This window comes from Halichoerus grypus, chromosome 2, assembly GCF_964656455.1.
Source record: "Halichoerus grypus chromosome 2, mHalGry1.hap1.1, whole genome shotgun sequence".
NCBI classification, from domain to species: domain Eukaryota; kingdom Metazoa; phylum Chordata; class Mammalia; order Carnivora; family Phocidae; genus Halichoerus; species Halichoerus grypus.
Genome location: NC_135713.1, coordinates 52,066,042 through 52,087,604, shown reverse-complemented (window position 1 = coordinate 52,087,604; position 21,563 = coordinate 52,066,042). Strand labels below are relative to the sequence as shown.

Here is a 21,563-nt window from a genome sequence, read left to right as displayed (position 1 = left end):
TTTTAACTTCCCTATATTTTGCCCTTGCTTCCAACTGAGGATAAGCCAGAGAAAGCCAAATGTTTCCCAAACCACTTACATAAGATGCATGGCTTGGCTATTAGTTAGCCTACCTCCAGCTTCTCCAAGCCAACAACTTCCAATCTGAGTATACCTAAAGCCCTCCCTTTTTTTCAATATAGTGTTCTCATTCCCCTGCCTATCTTTGAGTCTTTGTTACATACAACTGATGAAGACTGACTTCTTTATTATTGCAAGCTCTGAATAGCCTCTGTTCTCATTTGAGTGGTCTTTGTTTCTTTTCATATGGGAATGACTAATAAGAATACATATGTGGGTAATAATAATAGAGTCCATTAAGCCATTAAAATATTAAAAAATTAGGTATTTCAATGAAGCATTCTAATAGAGGCAGTTCTTTTCATTTTATTGTTTAGAAATATTGATAGCTGTAATTTTAAAAAATATGTAAGGGATGTTTAAATAGATAAATATTAATAACCTTAATATAAACATTTGTTGTGGCAGTAAGCTTAGATTCTGCATTCAGTATTATTAACAATTTTAAATATTTTTTACCCAATAGGGAACATAAGTTCAGCTTATAGACGAGATAATGTACTAATGTACAGGAATGTTTTAAAATGTGTTTAAAATTTATTAATCCTTCAAAAAAATTTACTGATATATCTCCTGATGCAAGGGAAACAAAAGCAAAAATAAACTTTTGGGACCATATCAAAATAAAAAGTTTCTGCACAGCAAAGGAAACAATTAACAAAACTAAAAGACAACCTACTGAATGGGAGAGGATATTTGCAAATGACATATCCAATAGAGGGTGAGTATCCAAATATATAAAGAACTTATACAACTCAACACCCTAAAACAAACAATCCATTAAAAAATGGGCAGAAAAGCTTTTGCACAGCAAAAGAAACAGTCAGCAAAACCAAAAGACAACCGACAGAACCGGAGAAGATATTTGCAAATGACATATCAGATGAAGGGCTAGTATCCAAAATCTATAAAGAACTTACCAAACTCAACACCCAAAGAACAAATAATCCAATCAAGAAATGGGCAGAAGACATGAACAGACATTTTTCCAAAGAAGACATCCAAATGGCCCACAGACACATGAAAAAGTGCTCAACATCGCTCAGCATCAGGGAAATCCAAATCAAAACCTCAGTGAGATACCACCTCACACCTGTCAGAATGGCTAAAATTAACAAGTCAGGAAACGACAGATGTTGGCGGGGATGCGCAGAAAGGGGAACCCTCCTCCACTGTTGGTGGGAATACAAGCTGGCGCAGCCACTCTGGAAAACAGTATGGAGATGCCTCAAAAAGTTGAAAATAGAGCTACCATATGACCCAGCAATTGCACTACAGGGTATTTACCGCAAAGATACAAATGTAGTGATCTGAAGGGGTACGTGCACCCCAATGTTTATAGCAGCAATGTCCACAATAGCCAAACTATGGAAAGAGCCAAGATGTCCATCGACAGATGAATGGATAAAGAAGATGTGGTATATATATATATATATATATATATATATATATATATACACAATGGAATATTATGCAGCCACCAAAAGGAATGAAAGCTTGCCATTTGCAACGATGTGGATAGAACTGGAAGGTATTATGCTGAGCGAAATAAGTCAATCAGAGAAAGACATGTATCGTATGACCTCATTGATATGAGGAATTCTTAATCTCAGGAAACAAACTGAGGATTGCTGGAGTGGTGGGGGGTGGGAGGGATGGGGTGGCTGGGTGACAGATATTGGGGAGAGTATGAAATTGTGTAAGATTGTTGAATCGCAGACCTGAAACAATTAATACATTATATGTTAAAAAAAAAAAGAAGATAGCAGGAAGGGAGAAATGAAGGGGGGTAAATCGGTGGGGGAGATGAACCATGAGAGACTATGGACTCTGAGAAACAAACTGAGGGTTCTAGAGGGGAGGGGGGTGGGGGGATGGGTATTAAAGAGGGCACGTACTGAATGGAGCACTCAGTGTTATACGCAAACGATGAATCATGGAACACTACAACAAAAACTAATGACGTAATGTATGGTGATTAACGTAACATAATAAAATTAAAAAAAAAAAAAAAGAGGTCCATGTGACGACCAACCCAGAGATTGGAAGCCAAGGAAACCCAGGAACCACCATAAGCTGGAAGCGGTAAAGAGGGGTTCTCCCTCATACATTTCAGAAATGGTGTGACCTTGATAAAACCTTGATTTTGGTCTCCTGGCCTCCAGAACTGTAAATAAATTTCTGTTTAAAAAAAGAAAAAGAATTGTTAAAAACAAAAACACAGGATACAACAAGTGTTGGGGAGGATGTGGAGAGAAAGGAAACCTCATGCACTATTGATAAGAATGCAGACTGGTGCAAGCCACTGTGGAAGACAGCATGGAGGTTCCTCAAAAAATTAAAAATAGAACTACCATATGATCCAGTAATTCCACTACTCATGTTTACCCAAAGAAAATGAAAACACTAATTTGAAAAGATATTTGCACCTTTGTGTTTATTGCAGCATTATTTACAATAGCCAAATTATGGAAGTAGCCCAAATGTCCACTGATAGATGAATGGATAAAGAAGATGTGGTATGTATACAATGGAATGGTACTCAGCCATAAAAAAATAATGAAATCTTGCCGTTTGTAACAACATGGATGGATCTAGAGAGTATTATGCTAAATGAAATAAGTCACTCAGAGAAAGATGAATAACATACGATTTCAGTCATACATGGAATTTTAAAACAAATGAACAAAGAAAAAAGAGACAAACCAAAAAACAAGTCTTAAACTATACAGAACAAACATGGTTACCAAAGGGGAAGAGGGTGATGGATGGGTGAAATAGGGGAAGGGGATTAAGAGTACACTTACCGTGATGAACCCTGAATAATGTATAAAATTGTTGAATCACTGGGCGCCTGGGTGGCTCAGTTGGTTAAGCGACTGCCTTCGGCTCAGGTCATGGTCCCGGAGTCCTGGGATCGAGTCCCACATTGGGCTCCCGGCTCAGCGGGGAGCCTGCTTTTCCCTCTGACCCTCTCCCCTGTCATGCTGTTTCTCTCTCTCTCTCTCTCTCTCTCTCAAATAAATTAAAAAAAAAATTGTTGAATCACTATATTGTACACCTGAAACTAACATAACATTGTACATTAACTGTACTGGAATTAATGTAAAAAAAATAAAATAAATTAAAAAAAAAAAACCTCCCAACAGAGAAAAAAATAATTTACTTAAGACACAAAATGTTAGTACATGGACTTGAATGAAATATTTAATTCTGAAGATGAATAGTAATGGATATTATTCAAAGAATATGTGTGTATAAATTTTTTTAAAGATTTATTTTCAATGAAACAACTTACCTTTTCAATCTCTTTCAGAAATTAATCCCTTTAAAGATTTTCACAATCCTTAGTATAGATCTTTTTTTCAAAAATCAGTAATCGCCCATAACATCCTGAGCTAGATATCTTTCCTTTTTGCATGGTATTTATATTAGAGATATTAGTATTTTCCTCCATATCTTTCCAAAACTTCCACCAAAAATGATATTTGCTATAGAATTCCATTTTGTATGCTAATTAGAGGTTCCTTATAGAAACAAATATGAAAAGGAGAGTTTAGAGAGAGATTTTATCTATTAGGAAGTGCTAATGCATAGGTCTAAGCTATTATTATTACCATTATTATTATTATAAATTAGCTTTCATATAAAAATGTTATTTGAGGTTATATTTACCATGACAGAAATTTTATTACTAGTCTTTGATTTAAAAAATTTTAATATACTACTTCACAATTGCATTGTGGTTTTCAGTGGTTCTCAATATGTGAATCATGAACTAATAGCATTGCCTAGGAACCTCTAAGAAATAAAAATTCTCGGGCCCCATCCCAGATTGACTAATCAGAAACTTTGGAGATAAGGCCCCCAAATTTGTGTTTTAATGTCTTCCAGGTGATTTTGATGCATATTAAAGTTCGAGATCCTCTGATCTATATACTATTTTTAGTTAACCACTGGAAAATTTAAATAATAGCAACAAAAAAGAATATTTGACTTATACAGTAAATACTATTAGACTTGATTGAAGTTTTGTAAGAATTACTAAATATGCCAGGTATTTTGCTGCCCTGAGATAAACCATTAAGAATTTGTGGTGTGTGGCAGTAGCCTATAAGGGCTGCTACTATTTCTTTTCCACAGCTTTATGCTTAGGTGAATAATTCAGTTTACAAACAAACAAAAAAACCTAAAGCAAATTTGTAATATTATAGTTTAGAAACTTTTGAGAAATAGTCCTCAACCCTCTATTTTATCATAAAACATAGAAAGTCTTCATTCTTTTAGTAGTTACTTTAGTTATCTGCTTTACCTCAAGCAGGGACCCCAAACTCAAATACCGTCATGGACCAGGCTGGTAAATTGACTGAGCTGGTCAGGTGGAATCTTCATTTCTGTACAGAAAATTGTTTTCATCCAGTTATACTGAAATATGCAGGCTTTTCAGTTTATTAATTTTTTCACTTTTGACAGAGACATGGGAACAAATACAACCCATTCCTTTTGATACCAGGAAAACAGAAATAAAGCACAATGATGACTATGAACATCTCAGTATTAGGAAGGTAGTAGAGGTAGAAATTGTGACAACTTAAATGCTGTCTTGTCTTAATGGCAGGAAGGGAACCCAGTAGGTGGGAGGGAGTTTCTCCTTAATACTTGCCATTTGTAGCCATGTGTGAATGTCAAGTTGACGGTATTTTAGCCCCTACTCTCCTCACAAAGAGAAGCTAGAAATGAAAATTTTCATCTAAAATTTCTTTAAAAAATTTTGTTTGATAAGAACAATTAATATGGGATTTGCTCTGTTAACAAATTTTTAAGTGCACAATACCATATTGTTCACTACAGACACAGTGTTGGACAGCGTATTTTTAGAACTTGCATATCTGAAAATTCCCTCCATACCCATCGAATAACCACTCTCTGTTCCCCTCCTCCGGCGACAGGTGGCCACCATTTCATCTTCTGTTCCAGACAAGTAAAAAAAATGAGTTTCATTCTTATTTAAGTGGAATCATGCAGTATATCTTCTTTTGTGACTGGGTTATTTCACTTAGCATAATATCCTCCAAGTTCATCCATCCCCCACGTTGATGCACATGGCAAGATTTTCTTTTTCTAAGGCTGAATACCGTTCCATTATATGTATTATACCTCTTTTTCTTTATCCATTTATTTGTTGATAGATATTTGTGTTGTTTGCATATCTTGGCTATTATAGATAAGCTACAATACACATAGAAGTAGGTACATCAAGAATTTTGGATATATACCCATAAGTGGGATTGCTTTACTATACAGTAATTCTATTTTTTAATGTTAAATTGGCCCAATAGGACCCACAGTCTCTGGCATTTGGTAAACTGTATGTGGAGAGTTGTTTTCAGGTAGAAAGTGAACACATCATCTTCTTATTTGTCTTGGAGAAAAATAGATACAGAAGGTTGAAGAGTTTTTCCATTACATATATATATGTATATAATATTATATATACATACATATACATATAATATTATATATACATACATATATATAATATGTATATAATATACATATTATATACATATACATACAATATATATGTATATATTGTATATTTATGAATCAGAAATATCTGATATCTCTAATTGGACAAAAATAAGGGAACTTTTTATCCTAGCATGTTAATCTTCTCCTGCTTTTTTTTTTTCCTGCTGATTTTAGAAGTGGTATCACCTTCCTTAGGATCACTAGAAAACCATTTTAGATAATATCTAATTATGCTCTAAAAGCTTCAAAGTGGTACTCAAAAATAATTTACTTAAGGTAGCTTAATAATGGAAAGTTTCTTCAAAATCTTTTTCTTTGTCTTATATCCCTATACTCTATTCCCATTTCTCTTTCCATTTTAGATAACCATTCTAAAATGTTTAATGATTTCCTTTTTGTTTATATGTTCTTCCTAAATAGGTATCATTGATTTATATGCATATACTTTAAATTCACATAAAAGTAATTAGGTTGTATAAAAAAAAAAACTTCTGCCCTGTAAATTACTATGTAATCTCCAACTGTGTCTATAAAGTGACAAACTGCAGCTATTTAAACAAAGATTTCCACCTTATTGAGGTGCACTGAAACTTAAACAATTTTTATAAGATTTTGATGGCTTTCAATAAATTTATGATTTTTAAAGAAAATTTTAATTTTTTCCTTAATTTCCCCTTTCTTCAAAGGAGCAAAATATTTGAGTAGGACCCAAATTTTAAAAAATGAACTATTTTACAGTTTTTTCCCATTGATTTTAGGGTGAACATGTCTAGACTGCTAAAATGTGTTAAATACAAAAATTGAGAATAAAAAATTAACATTAGGTATTTTTTTCCTTTGAAGTTTCACAAAAGAGGCCACTCAAGTATTTGGAGCTATGTACTAAAATGGCAGATAACAGTGTAAAACTAAAGTGGAATTTAAATTTAGCGTTTTCTTGCCCTTAGTTATTAAGCTTATTTCACTCATTCATTTCATAAGTGCTAATGCATAGACATAAAAACAGATGTATTCTCAGACCATGCTGCATAATGGATAGTTATTATTCTGGAGATACAACAAAAGATATCCCCTGTGTCCTTACATGAACATTTTCTCTCAGTGAAAACACATTTTTTGTCTTTAGCATTCCATTTCTTGACTGTCATTTTTTTGCATCTTTTCCTCTTCTGATTCTGAAATACTCTGTCAATCTTGGATTCCCAAAATAGAACATGATCTTCTAGATATGGAAAGGAGTGTAGTAAAAAAGGGAAAATGAAGCACATTCTGAAATAAGCAAGGCAAGTTGAAACATAAAATTGTAGAATTCGCTCACTTTTGAATATGTATGTAAATGTACTGGCTAAGTTAGTATAAGATATAATTCTGTATGATTTAGTTGGCTTTATCTCAGGAATGTAAGGATGGTTTAACATCTGTCTCGTAAATCATATCAATAAACGGAACAAAATTATCTTGGTTGTTACTAATGATCATTAGAGAAAATTAAACATACATTTCTGAAAAACAAACAAACATATTGAACTCCCTTTAGAAGGATTTTTTTTTAAGGTTTGTAAGTAGTTTCTGTATTAAATCAAATGAAAACATCAAATATAACAGTGAAACACGAGAGATATTTCCACTAATAGAAGAACTAAAATAAAGATCCCTACTATTGACATGTTATATAACATTGATTTGAAAACACTAACCTGTATGATCAGACAAGGATATTAATAAGTAAGCATACTGTGAAGGAGTTAAAATATCATTAATTGTGGTGATATAATTAGCTTCAGAGTGATTTTCATCCAGATGAACACACCCTTTCTCAAGTGTGTTTCTGAGATAATGGCAAGTAAAAGAATGATCCATGAAGAAATGTAAGCAGATGATTTTAACCACTGATTTAGCCTAGTCTGGTGGAAAAAATAATTTGATACTATGCCTGTGGTCACTTTAAATATTCTTTATCTTCTTTTGCTCATAGTCTCACTCACTTTGAGAAACCAATTATTTCTAGATTCCTCCCCGAACTCTCCCTAACAGTGGATCTGACTAGATTGAATGTGGCTCTGTTTCAATTTATTTTCATGACTGTCCAGGGTTAGTGAATGGGATATTATAAGGAGGCTGTGAGTGAGCATAGGCATCTCAGCTTTAACTAAAAACTTAACCCATGGTCATATCTCTCTGTACCTTCAGTTTTTCTTATTCTTGTGTTCAAATAATGTATGCCACTTTCATATTCTGAAGGCTTCTTCTCCCTGTTTTGTTTTTCCTCAACATTTTGTTAGTATGCACACATCCCCAGATCTCACAGATTTTACATTCTTTTTCCTTTGCCTTCTCCTCAGAGTTTTCCATTTGCCTTTCAAATAGATTGCTGTTTAGATTAATATTGCTTAATCAACAACAAAGAGCCTCAATATACTATGTTATTTACTTCCTTCAAGTCAATTAACTTCACATTACGTTTCCTATTCTTGTAGCTTGATATTTCCCTTTTATTTATTTATTTATTTTTTTTTTTTAAGATTTTATTTATTTGACAGAGATAGCGAGAGCAGGAACACAAGCAGGGGGAATGGGAGAGGGAGAAGCAGGCTCCCCACGGAGCAGGGAGCTCGATGCGGAGCTCGATCCCAGTACCCTGGGATCATGACCTGAGCTGAAGGCAAACACTTAATGACTGAGTCACCCAGGCACCCTGATATTTCCCTTTTAATATCATGGTGGTGTACAGAATGAATAAAGTTATGACGTGATAAAAACACTTAATACATTTCTAGACAATGTGATATGGAAACCTCATTTTTCTAAAAGTGTGAAAAAAAGAATACTTTTTAATATCTTTCCTGTCATAAACCACTGTTTTTAGTTGACATTGTAAACATAAGATATTTTGCTTATTTGTCTAAAAATCTTGCTGAAATGGATTTAAATAGACTTTCTGTCCCCTTCTCTGGAGGGCAGAAAGTGGGGGAGATGGTTAAAGGTGGCCAAAGGATACCAACTTCTAGTTATAAGATGAATAAATTCTGGGGATGTAATGTATAGCATGGTGTCTATAGTCAAAACTGAATTGTATATTTGAAAGTTACTCAGAGAGTAGATTTTAAAAGTTCTCAGCACACACACACACACACACACACACACACACAAACACACACACACAGACTGTAACTATGAGAGGTGATGGATGTGTTCATTAACCTTATTAATAATTATTTTGCAATACATAAATACAAAATCACTGTGTTTTACACCTTAAACTTACACAACATTATATATCAATTATATCTCAATAAAACTGGAAAAAATGTTTCTTAAGTAGGTTAACGTGGTAAGCAATGGAAATAAGTAACATCACATTTAAGAATTCTTTCATGTAGAGATCAAAGACTAATACAGTCATACTATTTGCAAATAATAGTGTTTTAAATGAAATTTCAGTCTGAAATGATAGGTCTCTGGTCTTTCTAATAATTCTGTGGTTTCTTCTGTCTTGACAAACTACTATCTTCATCTTATTATGGTATTTGATTGAAAGCAACAAAATGTAGATACTGAATTATCTTACTGTCCACAGATGCTTTTATATATCTGAGAGAATGGAGAGAGATAAGTATAAGAAATGGAATATTCAGTCAGTGTCAGAAGATAGAACAGTTTTGAAAAAGCAAAGAGATATAAGAGGATGAGAATTTGAAGAAATGGGACCCACAGGGTCAAATGATCCAGGACAAATCAGAAAGACTTAGGTTTTGCCAATAGGTGATAAATAGTGACCCCAAATGAAAAGTTTCTTAAGACTGGTAGGAACAGAAAACAATTGCAAGTGGTTAAGGAATAACTACATGATGAAAATATAGTGACCACACTTTCATATTAATATGGGTTTTTAAAAAAATTTTATTACAAGAACAATATATGCTATAAAATATGTAAACAATGCTGAAGTCTAGAACGATATTTTTGGCAAGCCCGTCCACAAGAAATAGCCACTGTTACAAGTGGCTGTATGGTAGTTCTCACTTTAAAAATATGTACGTTGGGGTGCCTGGATGGCTTAGTCAGTTAAGCATCCAACTCTTGATTTTGGCTCAGGTCATGATCTCAGGGTTGTGAGATCAATGGTTCTTAAGATTTTCTCTCTCTTTCTGCCCCTGCCCCACCATTTGCACATGCTCTCTCTCTCTCTAGAAAGAAAAAAATGTACATAATTCAAAACATTGTACATACAGTACATTTGTGTAATGATGCAGTGAAGGAAATAGAGAAAAGATTAGCCTTAAAAATATCCATGTCATTAAAAGATTTTTTTTTTTTTTTTAGCATGGAGTGAAGAGTGAAATAGATAGAGGTGGGAATAGTAATGGATCAAGTTCCAGAAGAAAACTATTAGAGATAGAAATCAGAAGGGAGAATGCTTCATTCCTAAGCAAGAAGAGAAGGAAAAAATAGATTTTAGAGGTAGGTGTATTAAGGAGAAGAATGGAGCAATAGAGAGTAGCTTGCCAACTGAGCTAAAATGCTACCTAAAAATTAGATTGGATTTGATAAGATAACACAAGCACACACATACACAGTCTCCTACATTCTGAGTTTAGTCATAGATTCAGACAAGTGGTATCATTATGTTCTCGGCAGAAATGTTCACAGTTCAAGTTTGTTGGACTCTAGGACTCTGTGACTATGGACTCTAAGGACTCTAAGATCTACTGGAAGGAGAGAGAGAGAAAGAGAAGAAAGTGTTGAGAGGAAGAGAGTTTTCTCTGTATATAGAGTAGTGTTTTAGGTCCTTTTTTTTTTTTTTGATTTAACAGTTTATTATGATTTATAAGTGTCATTTTAAAAACACCAGTCCATTAAACCATGTAGAAATAAGTATGCAAAAAGTCTGCAAAACAAAACATACTTTAAACATGTTTAAGTAGAGGGATTATCTGAAATTCCGGATTTTTCAGTCACTTAGTTATTATGCTATGGCCACCAAGTAATCCTTAACTTCAGTCGGAGTGAGCCTCCTGAATCCAGCTTCATTGCAGATTCCAACCTCTATGTTGTCTTCTGTCATTTGCCCTTCAAAGCTTTCCGTTAGGGTTAATATGGTTGTATGAATGGCATCTTCAAGTTCCAGGTCTTCATTATATCTTTTCTCGAGGAAAGTCTTCCCATTCACATAGTTCTTTCCCATTGCTGTAGCTTTCCAGGCAAAGTAAGCTCCAGATGGATCTGACTGAAATAAATCTGGTCGCCCCTCATTCCAACCACAAATTAGTAGGGAAACTCCAAATGGACGAACACCACCTGACTGAGTGTATTCTTGCATCACTGAAGCTACTTTCTGTACCAGCTGAGCTGTGGGAATGGGTTCTTGGTAAACGAGATAGTATTGCTCAGCTAGTTTTCGAGCTCTGTGCATGAGCACTCTGTAATCTGGGCCCATGCCACTATACACTTGCAGTCTTTTTAAACACTGGGTTTCTGTAAAATATCTCCTGTGAAAGAAAGTATTCATTTCTAAAAGTGACTGGATAACTATTGTTCATTGTTCTTGGTTAATAGTTTCCAGAAAGATTACCAGGAGCTGATAGTTTACTCTAAGGATGAGAAAAAAAAAAAAAAAACCCTACTATAATAACATAGAACTATCATAAAGGTCCAGACATGTTATTACTGATGGTTCTTCTGATACTTGTAGGTCCGAAGTAATATGAAATGGAGTCTTAGAAAAAAATATCTAGAACCCACTCAAGGAGGACTGTTATCTCCTCTTATTAGCAATTAAAGGAGGGAAACCAAGGGGAGATCTTAAAGATGATGGATCTTTGGTGCATTGTCATGGCATTAGCAAAGAGTGTACTTCTTATCTAATAGGGAGAAAAGTTCAGTTCTGCTGGCCCACAGTTGACTCCCTACAAAGAACTCCATTAAGCCAGTGGCCAATCAAGGCCAGAAGAACTGTGATCAGCTGCACAGGTATTGCCTGTGGTATCTGTGAAAGGATTCAGCATCTCACTATACCATTATTTTATGCTCAGATTAGGATCTCTTTGAATAACTGAATTGGATCATTCAGGACCTTAAGCGGAAGTTTTAATCTTGCTGGATCTAGCCTGAAAGTTTTGTGTGTCTCACAAAATATATTTCATATATGTGAATTAGCAACATTTGAAAGTCAAGAGATTCACAGTAAGTCTAGATTTCTTTCTTCTTATGAAAAAAAAAAAAAGGCAAAATATTGTAGCATCAGACCTTCTTCCCACATGGCAGGCATCAACTGTAGGTTGTAAGTTGCTCTTACCTGACTGACCCTGCAGACTTTGGAGACAGTGACCTCTGACTTTGCCAGTGGCCTTAGTTGTATTTTTGTTCCTGAGACAGAAGTAAATTGAATGTGAATGTGACTGACCACTCTTCTACTCCAGGCAATCTCCCCAAGAGTTTTCCTTGGGCAATTCTGTTCTTAGGCAGGAACAATTCTTAGTATGAAAATAAGTTATGATTTGAAGTGCTTATGTATGCTTCACTGAGAGAATCAGGAAGTAGATGGTTTGAGTTGTCTTCTGGATTTCAGGTTTTTTTTTCCTTCTTGTTTCTATAGTAGACAATCATCACTTAAATAGCATTGTTGTGATTATGGCTTGATTGTTTTTAATAATTGTATCTCAAGACAGATGAAGTAAGAAAATAGTGTGAAATATACTTGTAATGAGGTGTTACTGTTCTGTGCTGGTAGCCTGAAACTTTGAGAACGTTTGTTACCCAGAGATATATTAAAACTGAAACCCCCAGGGCACCTGGGTGGCTCAGTCGTTAAGCGTCTGCCTTCGGCTCAGGTCATGATCCCAGGGTCCTGGGATCGAGCCCTGCATCGGGCTCCCTGCTCAGCAGGAAGCCTGCTTCTCCCCCCTCCACTCCCCCTGCTTGTGTTCCTGCTCTCACTATCTCTCTCTCTGTGTCAAATTAATAAATAAAATCTTAAAAAAAAAAAAGAAAGGGCATATAATTTAAAAAAAAAGAACTGAAACCCCCATAGAAACTAGAAACAGAGAATGGAGTAGCAATAAAAAGTCCTAGTTATATGAGGGCTTTATTTAGAAGAATTTATGAAGATCAATTTTATTTAGCATTGTGGCATTGGAGTTTCCTGCAAGAGTTCTTCAGGAGAAGGGTGTTAAGGTAGGAATAAAGCCATTAAGCCATTAATCTTAAACAGCCCTGTGGGGCAGCTGTCAGAAAATCTAATTAATCTGGCCTGAGTCCAAATATTAGGGTATATGAAATTTAGGCTAAATCTACAGCCACAAATTATATTGACAGATTTAACCAGCTGAATATGCTTCATCAAAAACACTCAAATCACCTTTCAAGTTGTTTACTAAAGAATTCCAAAGTATATTGAATGGAAATGGGGAAACAAAGTTGATAATACTAACAGCAAGCATTTACTTAATAATGTGTTAAGCATTTTGCACATGTATCTCATTTAATAGTAGCAACCACTCAATAATAGAAGCTCTCAAATTATTCCCATTTGAAAGATGAGAAGCCAAAGTTTAGAAAAACTAAATAAATTGTCTGAGGTCATGTGGATAGTCAGAAAGAGAGAAATCTGAGATACAAACTTTCCTGCATGCCTTACTATTCCCTATGTATAAGGGAAGAGTGGGGATTACTTAAACATACTACTATGGTCATCAACGGATTCTATCTTAGTGAGTTAAACAGATTTTTATTTTCCTACTCTATGATGGTCCCTAAGGCATTTATAGTCTAGTAAAATTACTCAGAGACCCATTATTAGCCCTCCAAATTTGACCATTTTATTCTCTGATTCAACATTTTCTGTTTTCTTTCTGTTTTACTAATGATTTGAAGTTGTTTATCAGATGTGACAGAATTTCAATGATGAAGCTCTTTCTCTAGGAAAACCTTATAGATCTCTGCATGCAAAAGTCTCTTAATCTTAAATAGCCTAGTTGATTCTTACAGCAGTAATAATAATGATAACACTGGCAAAAACATCATCAGCAAACATTTTTTAAACACTTCTTATGTGCCAGTACAAAGCCTAGGGATTATATACCATCAAATCTTTTATATTAACATGAAAAATTGCCCCTGCCAAATAATATTCATTCATCCTTAAGAAGTATTTAATGCCATCTACATTCAGAGCAATATATGGAAAATGCAGTCTTCCCCATAGGTTTCTTGTGGAAATTTTGTGATAAAATATAAATGAACATAAAAACAATAAATTCAGGAGAAGACAACGAATTCACAAGCTTTGAAATAAGATTAACCTGGAGTAGGGTTGCAAGAATAAGGAAATAAAAATGTAGGACATATTGTTAAATTTGAATTTCAGATAAAGGACAGTTTTGTTTTTAGTATGAGAATATTCCAATTATTGTGTGTCCTTCCCTAGGTGTGTGACAGTGGACAATTTCTCTAGGTTTCTATTTATCCATTTGTGAAGATTTAGAATTTCTCTAAGTTTCTATTTATCCAGTTGTGACAATTAGAATTCAATGGCATATATGTAGCACTGTGTCTGCCACCGAGTAGGTTACGAATAACCAGTTGATTTTGAACATTTGAAGTATGAGATCCCTAAAGCATGTGAAGTTATTTTTTCCAAATGACTTCTAGCCATTAGCCTTTTAGTAGCTAACAACCAGTCTATGATTGTGGGGAGTTGAAGATCTAGACACTGAGTTCTAAAATTAAGGCATTTTGATATCATAATACCCAAACTCTTACTTTATGGATAAGAAAGAAACAGGAAATCAAATAAGCCTGCAGCCAGGATTAGTACATAAACCTTTTCAATATCCATTAGGAGTTCTTTGCAATGCAGCAACTTGTCTTATAGGAAATACTGTTGAAAAACAGTTAATTCAGTAGATTTATGCAAGGATACACACACACACACACACACACACACACACACTCACACACACGCACACACAGAGTGCTGGGTAGGCACAGCAAAATTCCAAATCTCCTTTTATAACTTGAATAATATTTTGTTCTATCATGCAGACACAGCCTGTGGTGGTATTTACCACAGCCTGTGGTATTTACCTAACTACAGTTGAGTTAATAAACACTAGTATTTTTAATCATTGCTAATAAAATGCTCTCCGAGTATGGGTTTTTATCACCAAGCACCATCATCCAGAATGTGAAAATGTGATGCATTTTGTATACTTGCTCAGCAAGCTTTTAAGTAACTTTGACTTCTCACCCTAGTAGTAAAAAATAACTTACTTCATAGCACTGACTTAAGTTCTTGTTGATAATTTATTTTTATCCTAACAAATGCTAAGGTCTTTTCTAATCAATGATGAGCATCTCACTTTTGCTAACACTGAGCTCTTCAATAGGCACTTTGCAAAGTGAGGCTCATTTGCATTCAACTAGTCATCACTCGGCAAGGTGTAATTTGCGTTTCTGATCATGAGTATAATTTTCCATTAACTTTGTTGCAACATAGAACATAAGTACTGATATTACTTTAACTCTAATCTATTATTTTTAATATACGACATCATTTTAAAAATTCAATCCAAATTTCTTTCTCAGGCTTATGAGCTGTTATTTTTGCAGACATTCAATTCTATTGTTTACTAGCTAAAGAGTTAAAATAACTTACTCTCATCAGACAGACCTGTATTTATATTTCAGTCCTGATACTAAAATGTATCACGTTAGGCAAGCAACTTAAGTACTCTGGACTTCAGATTTCTTATTTGTAAAATGAGCACACTAACAGCATTCATGGCATAGGGATTGTGTGAGGATAAAATGAAACAATGCATGGAAAGTACTTTACCTGGTGATGGACACAGATAATACCAAGCGTAGTCAATATTTGTTTTCTCTTTTTTCAGTTATCATCATTGTTCTTTTAATTTTTCTCTTATTTTCTTGGTTATTCTATCACTACTTTTAGTTTTTTTTCACATTTTACATTAGAGAAGATTATTTTATGAAAATATATGTGAATCTTGGAAGGGGTCAGGGGACTTTGGCAGAAGAATTAGGTAATAGAACTCCCTTAGTGGAAGGGAGTTTGTGGAGGAAAAAAAAACAACAATGGAACCCAGTGCTGTGATCATCCCCCAAAATTGTGCCATTTCCTTTGACACCTTTGTGGCATACTTACTGATAATTGATGAACTGATATATTTCAGTTTGCACATGATTAGGAATAAAAAAAATGGGCTGACCTAGGTGTGATGACACTTAGTCGTTTGGTTCTAGGCCCATAGTTCTGCTGCTAAGCATGGAAAAAGATGGCTATTGGAGGCTAGTATTAGTCATTAGGATGGTCAAAAAGAAAGCACAGGAACTCTCATATGAAGAAATGTGAATGGATTTCAAGTTTAGAAGACATCTAAGTGGACTTCAGAGAAGGTGCTTGACTTGGAAATAGAATTAATTGAGGTCACTTTGAGGTGCATCAGTCTAGAAGAAATTTGCTTTCAGGGGCATGAATCTTGATAATTAACACTCGTGATGGAAAAAAAGCCTCATTACAATGAAAGTAAGCTAGACTCAATTATTTTGTCAGGTCTGTAGTAGGTAAGATTTGAGAATACATTTCAGAAAGAACTGTTTCCCATTTATTCTTGCTTTCCATCCATTATAACATATATGACTTAGGCAATTAACAAAACAAAAATAACAAGGTTTTTTGTAAAAAATTGATATAAATATACATGCAGGTTTATGTAGGGAAACTTAAAAGTTATTATGTAAGATTATGAATGAGATCATTAGGAGCACAGACACTGACAAGACTGAGTTTTAATCTTGGGCCACCACTTAGCAGCTGTGTGAATTTGACTGTTTTTTTGATTCTTCTCTACCACAGTTTCATCATCTGTAACATGGGGATAATTATATTACTTACTGCATAGACTTGCTGATAGGATGAAGTGAGTTAATACATATAATATAGCTTAGAACAGAACCCAAGTGCACTGTAATTATTTAATTTTAGCTATTATATCACTGACTGAAATGGTGCAAGCCATTTCTTATATTGCCAATTTTTTTATTAATGCCTTGATATAACATGTACTTATGTATTTTTAAGTTCCCTAAATATATTATTTATTCCAATGACTAGAACAGAGAACATAGCAGACAGAGGTTCAGATGGGTTGGTTGGATTAGTAAAGAGCCATTTGAATGTTATAATTTGAATCACACCCAGTAAGGAAAATTTATTTTTGTTTTTATATAATGTGCTTCTTACATACAGTCCTATTAATAAAACAATCTATTTTGTTTTTTTTTGAGATTTGTGAGGTTTGTCAAAATGAATCTCTTCTTCTGGTTTGCTGAGTAGGTCTCAAGAATTGGAAATAATTTTAAAATAGGTGACTGACAAGTTTTGAGCCATGTCATCATGACAACCGAACTAAGCAATATATCATTGTGATGAAGATGGCAGAGGAGGTACCAGGAGGGTGGGTAGCAGAAACAAAAAGAAAACAATTGTCTATGCTGAGATGATCAAATAACTCCAATTATCATTGACACTGATTTAAGGCCAAATTTACTCCCAAAATGCAGCATGCATTTTTTACATAATCATACAAATAATCCATTTACATACAGTGACCTTGTGATGGAAATCATATTTAAAATCTGCAACAAAAACATGTCCTTACTTGTCATTTCATAGTTTAATTTGCAAATGAATAGTAACATACATTTAAAAAGTTGGTGCTTCCTCCCTGTTATGCCACTATTTGCAAATAATAATAATTATTTTCATGGCAATACTTATTGAGCAGTTACCGTGTGCTAAGTGCCATCCTAAATCTCACCTGTTGTTACTCTTTTAAATTTCCCAGTAATGCTATCAAGTGTACATTTTTATTGCCTTCAGTTATTATTTTTAGGGAACTATGGCTTAAATTAGTTACTTGGCCAAGGTCACCCAGCTAATTCTTGGCAGATCACGACTGAACCCAGGTCTTGATTCTCAACCTCTATGTAGTACTGTCAGAAATGGTGTGATGGATAGTGAAAGTTGGCCCAGAGCTCAAGGGCCATCTAGTAGTTCTCAGAATATGAGATGTCAACTCTGACCATATAAAATAGCTTTAAGTGATTTATGAAATTGGCATCAAATGATATTAAAGATGGGGAAGTTATTCCCTGTTTAATTCTTTTTTTTCCTTATTTCATTTAAATTCAATTAGTTAACATATAATGTATCATTAGTTTCAGATGTAGAGTTCAGGAATTCATCAGTTGCTTATAATACCCAGTGCTCATTACATCATGTGCCTTCCTTAATGCCCATCACCCTGTTACCCCATCCCTCCACTCACCTCCCCACTCCCTGCTCAATTCTTGCTCAACCAGAATTATCTTGAGAAAGCATTAGTCTGGTGATTGTTGCTCTAACTCCCTTGAACATGAGATGATTTTTATTTTTTAGAGTGGTCCTTATAATTCATGGTCTTCAGCATCAGGTAACCAACAATGTCTAGATAGAATCAAGCAATATTTAGTTTGTTATTGATGTATTTTCTTATTTTGTTTAGTTTGTTGTTGGTGTATTTTCTTTTTTTCACGAAAGATTTTATTTATTTACTTGAGAAGAGGGAGAGAGAACGAGCAGGGGGAGAGGGAGATGCAAGCTTCCTGCTGAGCCGGGAGGCTGATGGGGCTTGATCCCAGGGTCCTGGGATCATGACCTGAGCCAAAGGCAGATGCTTAACCAACTGAGCCACCCAGGTGCCCTGGTGTATTTTCTATCAATAGAAAAAAATTTCATTTGTAGAACTGATATAAAATGAAATTCACTTATGTAAGTAAAGGAATAGTGTAAGTTACATTTGGTATAGTAATATCCTAATAGAAGTATGAAAACATGTAAAACTTGGAAAAGTTTGTATTTCAAACAGTTTTTGAAATTTTCATACAGCTTTGAGTTTAAATTCTGCCACTCAGTCCAACAACCACACCTACCCCCTGCCACACTGCCCTATCATTGTGTTTTACTGTATAAACCTCAGAAAATCATTTATGTCTTAGGATTTACACCTGAAAAATGGGATATGAGAATACAAATCCTATAGGATTCTTGTCTTATTAAATGTCTAAATATATGTGTAGTGCTTAGTTCAGTGGTAGATATCTTATAGTAGCCATCTGTAGATGGACTGTTAATATTATTATTTGCCAGCTTTTCATTCTCTTTCTTTTTCTGTATCTCATATTGGTTATCTCTGTATCAAAAGTTAAATGTCACATTAAGTAAACTTAGAACCAGAAAAAGCTTAACTCTCTGAAACCAACCCCCATCTCTGAATAAACTTAGGTTTTGTCTAAAATGAGAATACAATTTATCGTAACAGTTATTGCAGTACCAAAATTTTAAACCAGATGAAGTACTCAAATTAATTTTAAACAATTATTTAGTATTTTTTCTTACCATATCTATTTTTTCTTTTTCTTTTTTCTTCTTTCCTTTTCTTTTTCCTTTTTTCCCCTTCCTTCCTCCCTCCCTCCCTCCCTTCCTTCCTTCCTTCCTTCCTTCTTTCCTACCACAAGTCAGTCTAATTATGCATGGTCATATATAACCTGAACCATACGGCTAATCAGAATGTGACAGCCCTGTCATCAAGTATAATAAGGGTCAAGAAATTAAGGTTTCTTATAGATACTTCTTATAAGAGATATTATGGAATTCACTGAAAAAAACTGAATGGTGATGAGCTATCATTTTATGGTATTAGTAACATCAAGTGGCAGAATAGTTTTTCTCTTCTGCTTCTGATGGGATGAAATCTGGTTGCATGGAAACAAATGTTTGAATTCCACAGAGACCTAAAATTAATACTTTCTTTTTCTGGTTACAGGGCCTTTGCATGCGAACATATATCTGACTGGAATAAGTTATAACCCCACCTAGATTTTTTTTCTTTTGCTTTACAGTAGTGCTTCTTATTGTACTTATGAATTACCTCATATCTGGAGACTTTGTTCAAAGGCAGGCTCTGGTTTAGTAAGTCTGGAATATGCCCTAGGATTCTGGATTTCACAGAAGCTTCTAAGTAGTGTAGATGTTGATCCACAGACCATATTTTGACAGGCAGGCATTTTATCACCTCCTTAGAAAGACCTTCCATGCTCTTGCCATTTAAAGTAATTCTCTTCCTAATATTATTTTGCTTGTTTATGATTTGCTTGTCTGTCATCTCTAGATTATAAACTTTACAAGGTCGGCGACCATGTTACGTTGCTCATGATATCTCTAGTACCTGACACCTTGTAGTTGCCTACGAAACAGATAAATAAATGAACAGTTACTTCTGGATTGTTTCAGTGTGTCACAGTATCTAGATCAGCAGTTCTCAAATTTTACCATGCATCGGGAACCCGCATGGGCTTGCTAAAATGCAGATTGCTGAACTCCCCCATGCAGTTTCTGACTCAAGAGGTCTAGAGTGGAGCCTGAGAATTTGCAATTCTAAGTTTGCAGGTGTGGCTGAGGATACTGGTCCAAAAACTGCACTTTGAGAACTGACCTATAATAAAAGAACTTAATAGTAATTGTTCTCAAAAGATGATGTTGGAATGCTGATTCCATCTCTGAGGAAATATTCAAGCCCTCTAATTTCCCTGCTTATTTAGCACTTAGGATTCAGTTTTCGGGATTCACCTAACAATTGTAGTATGGATTTCATGAATGTGTAATTATCATTTATTTTATTATCCATATACATGTATATATATATATATATATATATCCATATACGTCTTTTTGTGTGTGTGTGTGTGTGTGTGTGTATATATATATATATATATATATATATATATATATATATACTTGAAAAAAAATATACGTACTCTTGAAAAAAGAAAGGGAAGAAGAGCTGTCCCTGCATCAGATCTCCTTATAGATTGTAGTCACACCAGGCTCCTTTTAAGTCTCCCGTCATGTCCCTCACACACTGCCTTTTTCTGACATTTTGCAAGCATCCGGGCTGGCCCTTGAGATCATTCACTCTGTTTGACTCGCCTGGTTTGGTTTCCTTCACAATAGCTCAGAGCCCAACACAACTTCTCTTTCCTTTCTTGTTCTCCTTCTCTCTTTTTTTAAGCATTCAAAGCCTTACCTTCTTGCTCAAATTATGTTCTTTTTTTCTTTCCTCTTTGTATTGATGAAGCATCTCTGGAAAGCGGAGGAGACTGAATAGTTGCTGTATAAGCTTTCTGGTGCATGGAGACACATTGAAGTCATTATTATAAAGTGCATTGTGAATTTTAAGAAGGACTATATGATATCTCATTCTTCCTTTAATTATCTTCAGCAAATACTAACATGGGTAATGAGAATTAGAATTTTGGCCACAAGCAGGATGTGAAATTGTATTTTCATTTAAATATTGATTAATAAAAGGTATTTTGAAGAGAAATTAAGCATCGATTCAATGTAAAATTTAGATCAGCAAGCATTTTTTAAGATGTGTGTTTTAATAGATGGCACATTAAAGTTTGATTTAAAGCTGCCAGGAACATCTGACTAAAGATAATGTAAATAAATTCAACAAAATGCATTGTTTTCCCCCCAAAAAACACAGGCGTAATGAAGGTAACATTAGTTTTATTTGTAAAGTTAAAGTTTTAGTGTTATATATTAAGTTCCATTGCAATATTTTTTTCCTACAAGTCTCCTTCCACATAAAGATCAGATGAAGTTGTGATGAAAATTATTGCTTAAATGACATGTGAAAGAATTGAAAAATTATCATTTGAATAAGAAATACTTTGTGATCCCAACTCAGTTCTCTGACCTGTATTTTATTTTGTCTATGTTTTATCATTTATTATTATCATTTTTAAAGATTTTATTTATTTGAGAGAGACAGAGCATGAGC

The 21,563-nt window shown here is 34.4% G+C and overlaps 1 pseudogene; it reads right to left on the bottom strand.

The window, feature by feature from the left end:
• Nucleotides 1-10,442: 10,442 nt before the first annotated feature.
• On the bottom strand, nt 10,443-11,161 carry LOC118528593 (proteasome subunit alpha type-2 pseudogene; annotated as a pseudogene).
• Between the last annotated feature and the right edge of the window lie 10,402 nt (nt 11,162-21,563).